This window comes from Ascaphus truei, chromosome 1 (assembly GCF_040206685.1).
Source record: "Ascaphus truei isolate aAscTru1 chromosome 1, aAscTru1.hap1, whole genome shotgun sequence".
Lineage (NCBI taxonomy): Eukaryota > Metazoa > Chordata > Amphibia > Anura > Ascaphidae > Ascaphus > Ascaphus truei.
The window spans coordinates 481,967,737-481,979,597 of NC_134483.1; positions in this window are offsets into that span (position 1 = coordinate 481,967,737).

Sequence of the window (11,861 nt, forward strand, 5' to 3'; positions counted from 1 at the left end):
GACATGAAAAAAAGCATTGTTATTGTTTTTCCATGCACAGAATTAATCCAAGAGGCTGGCGGGTGTCCCCGGGTGGTTCCCACAGATGTTCGGGGTCCTTGGGTGGTCCCCATGGGTGTCTGGGAGACCTCGGGTGGTCCCAGTGGGTGTCTTGGGGTCCTCGGGTGGCCTCTGCAGGTGCCCGGGGGTTCGGGTGGTCCCCGCGGACTTCCGGGGGTCCCCACTGCCTGCGGTACCAATCCTGTGCCCAAAAAAACACAACAGCCAATACTTTTAAATAAATACACCCCTCTCCCCCATAACAGATACAGTAATGGGCAAAATTACTATTATCCAGATATAGATAATAGTGCATTTGTCCATTTAAAATACAACATTAATAAGCAGAAATAAAGTTAATAAAACTTTCACTCACCCCTGCCAGGCTGCCACGATGAAGGCCATCCTCATTCTCATCACTGTCCATGTCCTCCGTTACCACAAACAATGCAATCAAAAATACAATCTAATGTCACCATACCCTTTAATCACCTTAGCGGTTAGTAACCGCTAGAGTAATTAAGGGGTTAACCCACTATCCCACACTCCACACACAGGAGGCCTAATCACCCTCCCCAGGCAACTGCCACCACCATCATTGGTACAGAGGGTACATCATGCCCATATAATATGGGCCTGATTTACCAGTATAGCAATAAATGGTGAAGTAAACAAAAAACAGGACCATAATAAAACACATTACATAGCAAACTAAATACATAACACATGCCAAGAAAACAATTGATTGGCATAGTGGGTACATCATGCCCATATAATATGGGCATGATTTAACACTGTGCCAGTCAATGGTCAACCTAAAAATAAACAATCAAAAACAATATCCAATGCATTCAAAACAATCACCAAATAAACAACAATAAGCAAGTAAACACAACAACATTACCACCATTCAATTAAGCAAATACCAATTAAACACCTGAATTAACAATTAAAAACACATAAACAAACCCATCAATAAATTAAACCCCGTGACTCCTTTGGATGACGTCACATCCTATCCCCCAAAAAAACTCTGTCACATGGTGTTTAATTGGTATTTGCTTAATTGAATGGTGGCAATGTTGTCCCCTGAGCTGAACTGCATTGATTTCAGCCTCGGCGACTCCCTGCTTCCCGAGATACAGGCCCCGCAATGTTAAATCCTCCACGTCACGTGGCCTGTATCTCTGGAAGCAGGGGTCCCTGAGGCTGAAATCAATGCGGTTCAGCTCAGGAGACCGCCAGCTCATGCATACCATTAATAAAAATACAATTTAAGCAGCTTTATTACTTTAGTTGCTATACGCAATGGTAATGAGGGGCCCCTACTTCCCAATTTACAGGCCCCGTTATGGGGTGCCAGTATCATCCTGCAGAATTTAAATCCCACGTGACCCACAGCAATTTAACATGGCTAGGATACCGGCACCCCATACTGGGACCTGTAACTCAGGAAGTAGGGGGTCCCCAGATTTGAAATGAATGCGGTTCAGCTCCGGAGACCCCCTCTACAATACTGTAATGTTAAAATGAAATATAACCCCCGCGATCACCTGCTAGAGGCATGCAGATAGAGTGACTGCTTCAGTCTACCTCTAACTGCGTGTCTCTTCCAGACATGTAGACCCTGGTAGGATGCACACAGCAGTGACCCTGCTATGTTTATCCGATGGCCCATTATAGTCTGCCTCAGTCCACCTCTCGAGATATTGCGGCATAGTGCAGTTTTCATCTCGACATGTGGTGGAATCCTGGCTGCTGCATCTGTACATGTTAAATTTAAAGTTGTATCCTAGTAGCTATTGTTTTGTATTTTATAGGCTATCAGTGTTCCAGTGAACAGAGGCAACATTTAAACAAGTACTGACGAATCAAAAGCGACTCACACCAAATGTAGCACCAATCCTCTGCTTAAGGATTGTCATGTGACAAAGCTGGCACCGTCTCCATAGCTGATCATAGTAAAACAATCTCCTCTTGTGCTGTGTAATACCAGCTAATGGCTCCGATGAGACAAAGTTGCATGCTACGTTCGCGCATGCGCATACATCAGCCAGCAGTGTATATATATTTGCTATATATACATATAATAAATCACTTTAAACTGATACATGGTTATTTAGTACAATATGCTCAATCTTATTTTTGTTTCAAATAAGCCTAAATCAGAGCTTATTGAAATGTCCACATTTAGTGATAGCCTGTAAAATAGAAAACAATAGTTACTAGGATACAACTAAAAAATGTAACATGTAAAAGTGGAGTATACAACAGTTTGTAGACAATTATTGGAAAATCATTCCCTGAAGCAATGTACAGTACACAGTGTTCTAGTCTCATGGCTTTAACACAGCAAGTGCTCATTCTTACACTATAAAAAAGGCTGCCAAGATTTTTGACATTACCAAAAAGGGTTATTTTAGAGTAAAAGCCATCCACCAAACTCCATAATAGCTGTCTTACTGTGCTGAAAGATGCAGCAAACGTTCCATCTGAGTATAATGATGACTCAATTGACAGCATGACAGTCAATCCAACAACAGCCAACAGTAGGTAGATTAATCAGAATAACTGCGGTTTTCTCTGGTTAAAGATGCAACCATAATCTGTATTTTGAAGAATTTTCAATATATGACATTTATGTATCCTAGGTACTACTCTGGACATTTAACATTGCATGTATTTACTAGACACTCTTTGACAAACCCTCTTCAAATGTTGGTGTTTTTAAATACACTCATCTGTAGTGTAATTTGCAAGTTCTTTTCAACTGCAGATTTTCGCAGATCAGAATCAAAAAACACATTCTATCATCTTAAATCCACAGCATGATTTGGATTTTTAACATCTGAATTCGCTAATGGATTTTTTTTTAAGGCTTATAAATAAGGGTGCAGCCTCAGGTCTAAGACATTATGTTTTGGGGTTTAGCTTGGTGTGGGTTGTTTACTGGGTGATTGCTGCAGTAGCTAGTAGTACTAGTGCACTTATTCTTAAGTTTAACAGCTTACTTAGTACTAGCATTAAATGTGACTGAACTGACCCTGATCTGTGTCCACTACTTGGCTGCGGCCTGGCCTCAGTGGCCTGGGCTCTTTGGTACTATGTTTGTCTATTGTCTACCATATTATATAGCAGTATATAAATATTAATAATAACAACAACACCAATGCCCTTTCCCTCAATATCAGACTAGCACCCTCTCTATCCACCTTTAAGACCCATCTTAAAACCCACCTCCTTAATGAAGTATATGAGTAGCTCCGTGGCTGATACTATACACCTCATACATCAACTGTGGCCCCTTGCAGACGTACTTACCAGAACATCTTCCTACTGTCTTCATATGTTCTTCCTACTTACCAATTAGATTGTAAGCTCTTCGGGGCAGGGATTCCTTTTCCTATATGTTACGTTTATGTTAAAAGCACTTCTCATTATGTGTTATTTGCATTACAGTACTTGTTATTTATATGATTATGTAACGTATATTACTGCTGTGAAGCGCTATGTACATTAAAGGTACTATATAAATATAGATATACATACACACAATATTGTGTCAATTAATTTCAAGGAGGGTTAAACTTGTAGACGTTTTAGGGCCTCTTCATTAAACATCGATAAGTTCAGTGCATTGCCGAGCGATTTTGCATGTTCTTACTGCACTATAAAAAAAGTGTTTAAAAACAGTATTCACTAAGTAAAATCACAATTTTTTTGAAGTTCGGTAAAAAATGCAAGATCACACTACTTGTTTTTTTTCACACACAAACTGTTTTCTTAAAATGCTGTTGGGAAGAGCTACACGGAGAGAGCTGCATCTCCATGCACAGCTCTTACAGGAGATCGTGCAGTTTTAATATAAATGTTAATAACAGTAGAGTATTGGAGCAGGGAGGTTTCCTGAGCTGAACTACATTAATTTTAGGTCTGGGGACAGCCTGCTTCCTGAGATACAGGCCATAGTGTGGTGTGCCAGTATGTCCTGCACATTTAAATCTCCCGTAGCAGCCTGTTTTCCAAAAACCCGACAGAAGTTACGCGTATTTGATATGGGCCACGATTAATGCAACAGATGATTAGATGGCAACAGTTGTTCAAATTTATCAGTATTTTATCGAAAACTATGACTTTTACAAATTTTCGCCAGCTCCTCATACGTGGAAGCGTGCAATACGGAAAAGGTTATGTAGCGATCCCTGTTTTTATCATATTGAGCCACAATTTGTTGGAGGGTGTGTATCACCAGCTTTTTCCTGTATCTATGATCGTGCAGATGGCAAAAGGCGAAAGGTCGTGTTAAAACCAACTAAGAAACAACAGTCGATGCCAAGCAATGCACCAGCACCAGCACCAGCTTCCAATAACGGTCCCACCGTCAGTGACAACCCTTGCTGTCTATCCAGAGAGCCTGAGCCGGATTTCGCGTGCAGTTTCGATCAAGCTTGCTTGTACCTAAGCAATTTCCAGCCTCATCAGCTGACTACAGGTGGACTAGTCCCGCTGCAAACTATCGACGGGGATGATCAAGAACACTGGACTGGCAGTGGACCAGCGCCGGCACCAGGTGAATGGGAAATTCTAGGATGAGTATTGTTGACGTTTTATTTTATGTGTTTTTTTTATTTTGACAATACATTATCACTATCGGTGCGATTCAAAAGTCAAGTGATTCTCCTGTAAGCAATATTATTGGCTGAGCGGCTTCTCCAGAACTGTGCTGCAGATACTGAACAATTGGTGGAACGCTAGGCGCATGCGCATTGGAACCTTCTTGAAACGCATATGCGTGTCATTACACGGTAGGCGCATGCGCATGTGAACAGGAGACGCCCCCCGAAAAAATTATTGCTGGGACTGGCTGGGAACTTCTTAAGGGAACTGACCATTACAATAAAACTTTTCTTTTTGTTTTTCCTCAGAAAAGAAAACGGCTAATGGAGGGATTTCGATGGATAATATCGCTTTGTGTAACAATACCTGCACATTGCTGAATCGGATTTAAAAAACCACGTACCGGAGTCTACAGTTAAGTGGCAATTGTAATTGATTAGGATAGAATATCTGAAACAGTATGCTGATGTTTTCCGACCGTACAGTATACCATACTTTTTTATATACAGTATACTGTGTAATAAACCCGAAAAAATAGAAAGTATGCATTTATTCTGCATGTATTACAGTACATACAGTATGTGTCTTCTATACAGTACCAGTACATACAGTACAGTATGTGTCTTCAATTTTTTTCAATACTCTTGTGATGTGCAGTACTGAGCATGCCTACAGTATTTTTGTTACAGTATCAAAGGAGCCAATGGAACAATTTAAAACAAATCAACATGTTCTTTTATTGGTGGAGTAAGTACAAAAACATTTATTTACAAATACTGTACAATGTAAAAACATTAAGTGCACAGCAATTCAAAACATCAACAGGTGTATGGTTTACTGCTAGTGAAAACATTTACAGAAAGTAAAAACATTTACAGTCAGTCAGTATGGTTTACAGTCACATGTTATAAAAAACAATTCTTTATTCATAAAATATACAAAATGGAACATCTCCTTTACACAAGAACGGCAAGTCAAAACATTTGAAGTTGGATGGTGGGCAGAACAGTCAGTCAGGCCTGCACCACTACAGTCCTCGAGGGCAGCAAACAGGTCCGGTTTTCAGGACAACCTTGAAAACCGGGCCTGTTTGCGGGCCTTGGGGACTGGAACTCTGCAGGTCATGTGTGTGTGTACAGCAAGTTAAAACATTTCTGTATAAATACAAGTTAAAAAACACACAACAACATCTCCTTTATTTAAGTACAGCAGGTCAAAACATGTACAGTACAGTTCAGCACAACCGTATGGTCTTACCTGTGATTAAAAAAAATTCTTTATTCATAAAATATACAAAACGGAACATCTCCTTTACACAAGAACGGCAAGTCAAACATTTGCAGTGGGATGGTGTGCAGAACTGTCAGTCAGGCCTGCACAGTTACAGTCCTCGAGGGCAGCAAACAGGCCCGGTTTTCAGGACAACCTTGAAAACCGGGCCTGTTTGTGGGCCTTGGGGACTGGAACAAAACATTTACCAAACATTTTCAACAGTTGAACACTCACTCAAATGCGTACCCCACCAAATTGTCCTTCCATGGCCGATGCCTTGCATGGTGCAAAACAACATTATTGCAGTCCCGAACGCCTTTCATTACAGGATCTGTAACAGAATAAAAGCACCACAATTCCTCCACAAAGGTCTTTCTTAAATTGTCAGGAAGAGCCTTTTTTAGGCGATTTTCTTCATAGTTCACTTTGAAGGCCCAGTCGCAGTACAACGAGTAGGGCACATAGTGCTTAAAAATGAACAAGGCATACTTGTGGGGTGCACCAGCACTCATCACCCTATACTTCTCCCTGAGTGCCAATGGCAGATCGCGCAGGGTGATGTTGGGCACCGTATCGATGCTAGCGAATGTAGGTCTTCTGTGAGCGGGTGTGCTTTATGCGACGGGCGAGAGTAGGTTGTCTGGGAGGAAGCTTTCCTCCTGTCTTGGTCGCCGTATTGTCTCCTGGCGTGGTCTTGACGGGGTTGTCATGTCCTCCTCAACGGCATATATGTACACTACATCTTCTGGTGGAGGGGGTGCGCTTGGTGATGGAAGGGGGTCGATGCTCCCATTCATCACATCCATGTCACCCTCCTGCTCCGGTGTCGGGGAAACAGGGCCATGAACACCGACCAAATGATATATACCCACTATGACAGCCTCTATCTTCTCCATCCGTCGATCCATCCGTTGATCCATATGTTGCATCCGTTGATCCATATCTAGCATCCGTTGATCCACATTTAGCATGGTCTCCCGAAGCAGATCTATCTTTGCCAGCACAATAAAGTTCCCGGGAGATATCCACACTTATCGCGGCGGTAGCGTCGAGGACGAGGGGTGGAGAGGACGGGCTGAAGATTTCCGGGACAGCGGCGGCAGAGTCGTCGAAGCGTATGTGTGGAAGTGGTCTGCGGGTTCGATGGGTAGGCTGCCAATCGTTTTGCGTTGAGAGTACATCACCGTATTTCTTCTTGACATAATAAGGCTGACGTATATGAAAACCCTTAGCCTTTGGGGTCAGCAGAAGGTTTTCTTTATTGGCCTTAGCCTGTCGCTTTTGCCTTGGCGTGGAAACGGCAACCGTCTTTCGCTTTTCTGCATGACAGGCACGGCAGAGGCAAGTGGGTTCCTGCGTCCGTAGAATCGGGGTTGATCCATGGAAGCAGATGGCATAATGCAGTATCTGGACAAGGGCAAGTTCAGATAAAGATCATCGAGTGGTGGGCTATGCAAAGTGTGTAACCTTTTATGCATGGCAGCGAGGTACAGGTGTTGAAAGTGGGTGTACTCTAATGTGGGTCATTACCGTATAAATACACCATCCATTTTGTGGATTCACTGCACATTGAATACACATCGACTAAACATCGAATATACATTCTTGTATTTGTATTTCTTTCAACTCACAGCAATGCCTGTTAAAAAGATTTCCAAGGATCTCAGCATGCAAATTAAGGAGATGTACACGAGCGGACACCAAATTGCTGCTATCCAACGCTGGTTAGCTACTTCTGGCCTCGTTGTTCCAGCAACCACTGTGAGCTATCATGCACACGGAAAAAACAGAGAACGCAAAAGGGCACCAAGAGTAACTAACGCGAAAGTATATTTATACAACTTAAATAAAAATTTTATATCAAAAAATGTACTGTAGATCTACAGTACTGTATCTAATATTTTTGTTATTTCTCTAGATTTATATTACAACAGTATATATATATATATTGTATATTTATATTACAACAGTATATATATTTTGTATATTTATATTTATATTACAACAGTATAAATATATTTTGTATATTTATATTTATATTACAACAGTTTTGTAACAGGGGACTTATCCCTGTTCAGTAATGTTCCTTTAATCTAGCAGTGTGGTAGTTAATTACTAAACACCACCTGCCTGATTAGATTGTTTACAAAAAGCCTGCCTTTGGGACAGAAAGTGACTGACTCCTTAGCTCTGACTGAGAGCTGACCTTTGGAGACACCACAATGTCTTGAGTTCTGCCAGCCACACAGCAGAGCTGATTGCAAGACACCCAATAAGACTTCTAAACCTGGATGCTGATATTTTTCTGTGCACGCACGGGTGCGGTTCCAGGAGAGCAGAGAAGCTTACTCTACAGCTGATAAACATATAAGACTTTCATTATTAAGAGACTGCTTATATCTGCTTATTTTCATGCTATGTGTTTGGGATGGGAGAAATGCTTAACTAATGGAGATGTGAACTAATTGCAAGGATTTCACTAGAAATACTCCCAAGTGAATGGAAGCTTTGTTCCCCCCTGTGTTTGGATAATTTCCTGATGAAAAGGAAAAGGCACAATAAAGCCTATTATAATTTTGCATTATAACGACTGTGGGATAAGAGGCGTCTTTGTAGTTAAAAAGGACCGGAGATTTTTATGTGAAATTTTTTTTTATGCTTTTTGCCTACAAACAGTCTGAAAAAAAAAACCTCATGCAGCAGAGATCGGGATTAAAGGGATACACACCACTGAAAACTTACAAAAACCCAGAAGAGACTGCTGAAGTAGCTAAACCTTATTTTGCCTATCACAAAGTGTAATATGGTCATTGAAATAGGGGTCTTTGCCTTTCAGCCATAGTCAGGGTTCAAGAAGTGAGTCAGCCCTTGAAAAGGGATAGGTGTTTGTTGTTTCCAAAAGTTTCGCTGAAGCAGGGGAATTTTTACAAACCAATGCTGAGTGTAAAATTGCCCTATAGGGGGAAAAAGTGATTTCTGAACTGTGTAAAAGGTTTTTTCAAAACCAATTGCTGAATGTTGAGTCACCCTGCCGGGAATTAAAGAAATAGTCCACTGCAAAGAATGTTTTTTTTCCGCAAGTAAAAAAGTCTGCCTATATATATCTTGGGAGCAAAAACAGACACCCAAGGTGTGAAGTGTGAATGCCATAGTGCCCAAGGATGAGACTGAAGGTTGCTGAACTCAGGCAGAAAACCAAGTTCTGTTGCTGAAGCGGGGAGATTGCACCCTGCAAGAAAATGGTGTAAAGCAAATAGACTTTTTTGCCTAGCAACTGCACAACTTGTATACCTGATAAAAGAAAATGCATGCACAATACTGCTGATATTGAAAAAAAATTATCCAAGAAAGAAAAGTCTACAGAGATGCCTGTGAGAGCTACGACCTCTACAAGCAAAATATGCTCATCTGTAGGACTACCACAATTGGGGGTTCTAGCAAATACAGTGGCAACAGCTGCAATAGCGCCTCCTGAGGTCAGGAAGAAAATGACCCCTGATAGCCTAAAAATGGAGGACAAGATGCAGCGTTCCTGTAATGAACCCTACCCCACGGAAGAGTAGCCCTCCCAGTCAATAAAGAGGAATACATCTCTTACGGGGAACCCGAACTGAGTCACACCCACAAAACACCCCAAGAATGGTGGGGGTGCCTGAACTCGGCACGAACAGAAAAGACTTCACTGACGAGTCTACTGTGTAGCTGGAGAGATTTGCAAGCTTTGCATTCCACAAAAATGGCCGCGCCCAAAACACCCCATGAAGCTGCATGTGTGGGGTGCCATCTCTAGTCGTGGACCAGGATGCATTGTCATCTTTGAAGGTAAAATATATCAAATATAATGTAGCCTTATGCACTGTATTTTACTAGTGTAGCCTTACTGTATGCACTGTACTGTACTATTGTGCAGATTTTTGAGCACTTTTCTTTTCTTGCTATAGGAATCATGAATAAAGCTTTCTTCCAAGACAACATTGTCCCTGAGATAGTGCAATACATCACACGCGAGTTCCCGGATGGTCACCATTTCTATCAGGACAACGATCTGAAGCACACCACGTCAACAGCGCATATCCTTGAGCGCGGTATCAACTGGGTGAAGACGCCAGCGGAGTAAGTGCGGTAACCGTGTCTCATTTTTTCCCCACTGTTTTCACTGTGTACAGTATATCTTAAACTAATTGTCATTTTTTTCCAATGACAGATCGCCAGACTTCAATCCGATCGAAATGGTCTGGCATGAGCTGAAGGACCATATCCGGAAAGTGGTGAAACCATCCAAAAAGGACGAGTTGTTGAAAGGCATAATGAGTTTTTGGAACGATGTACACACCGTGGAACGCTGCAATAAATATATAGACCATATTGCGACTGTGTTGCCCATTGTGAACGCGCGTAATGGGCAAGCATCAGGAAAGTAGTACTGTACTGTAGTATTGTAAGTACAGTATGATACAGGTAAGTATGGCACAGATTTTTTCGTTCCTAATAGTCAGAGTATACAGTAGGTACAGTTTTTTTCTTTACAGAGAGAGCAGCCCCAGCCATCAGGTTACATAGTATTTAACAGTAGTCAGAGTATACAGTAGTTCCAGTATAGACTAGTTTGACAGTAGTACAGTAACTGCCTACTAACTACTCAATTTGTTTCTTTCCAGAGAAAGCAGCATCAGCCATCTACAGTAGTACTACACTGGCGACACAGTTTATTACACTGCGGCCAGATCCGCAAGCCGGGAGATTTCCCGGCTTGCTAGTGGCCGCCCCTCGGCGTGCCGCGCGTCATAGACGCGCGGTCACGCGTCTTCAGGAGCGTGCGCCCCCTGCACGCGCGTCCAGGGGCTCCCCGAGGGAGCCCTGGTGTCCCGCGATCGCGGGACAGCGGCAGGGGGTTCCGGGGGACCCGGCGGACCCGGCAGCGGTAGGGAGAGCGCCCCGATCGGAGGGCGCTCTTCCGCTGCTTCGGCGCGCGCCCGTCACTCTCGGGCGCGCGCCAGGCTACTGCTGCGGCACAGAACGGGCAAATGCTCGAATAAACTGTGCCGCAGCAGTACACATCACACAATGCCATAATACAGTATGCACATAACTGCACTAATTTTTGAAGTGAAACTTCTTTCGTGGCACCTAGTCCTGATAGAGCAAAACTGGATAGATGGGGGGCGAAATGTGAAACGGAAGTGACGTCACCTAATGGACGCCGCTCCGCTCACACGTCCCCTGTCCCCGTCACATGCGGCAGTGGCGGCCACAGCACCCCCCACACACACACCACCACACACACCCCCCCACACACCCCCCCCACACACCCGGCTGCTGACATATGCGGCGCGCCACCGCTCCTAACGGCCCAACTGTTCCACGACCGCTGCCATGCCGCGCATGCGCAGTTGTGATGGCGCCGCTGACGGACGCCACACGTGCGCAGAAGCGGCTGGCAGCGGCGTCGTCTCACCCACACGCTCCTCACAGCGCCATTCAGCCTTCCACTGCTGCGGGCGTTCGCGGGCCCCTTGCACCCGCAGGAAGCGGTGGCACATGGTGCAATCCCGGGCGCAACCCGTGCAGCACAGGGCCTCGGTCACTCATGCCGGGCGCATGTACCCCGCTGGAGGTGTGTGTGCGCAGATTGCGTGCGGGGTGTGTGTGCAGATTGCGTGCGGTGTGTGTGTGTGTCTCTGTGTGTGTCTGTGTGTCTCTGTGTGTGTCTCTGTGTGTGTCTGTGTGTGTGTCTGTGTGTGTGTGCGCGCGCGCTCAGAATTTGCATAAGGGGGGGGGGTGAGAGAGGTGGTGCGCAATGTTACACCCCGCCCCTGGCTGCAGCTGGACACATTCATACTGACTGACCCACCCACACCCACCCGCACACTGACTGACCCACCCACACCCGCCCGCACACTGACTGACCCACCACACCCGCCCGCACACTGACT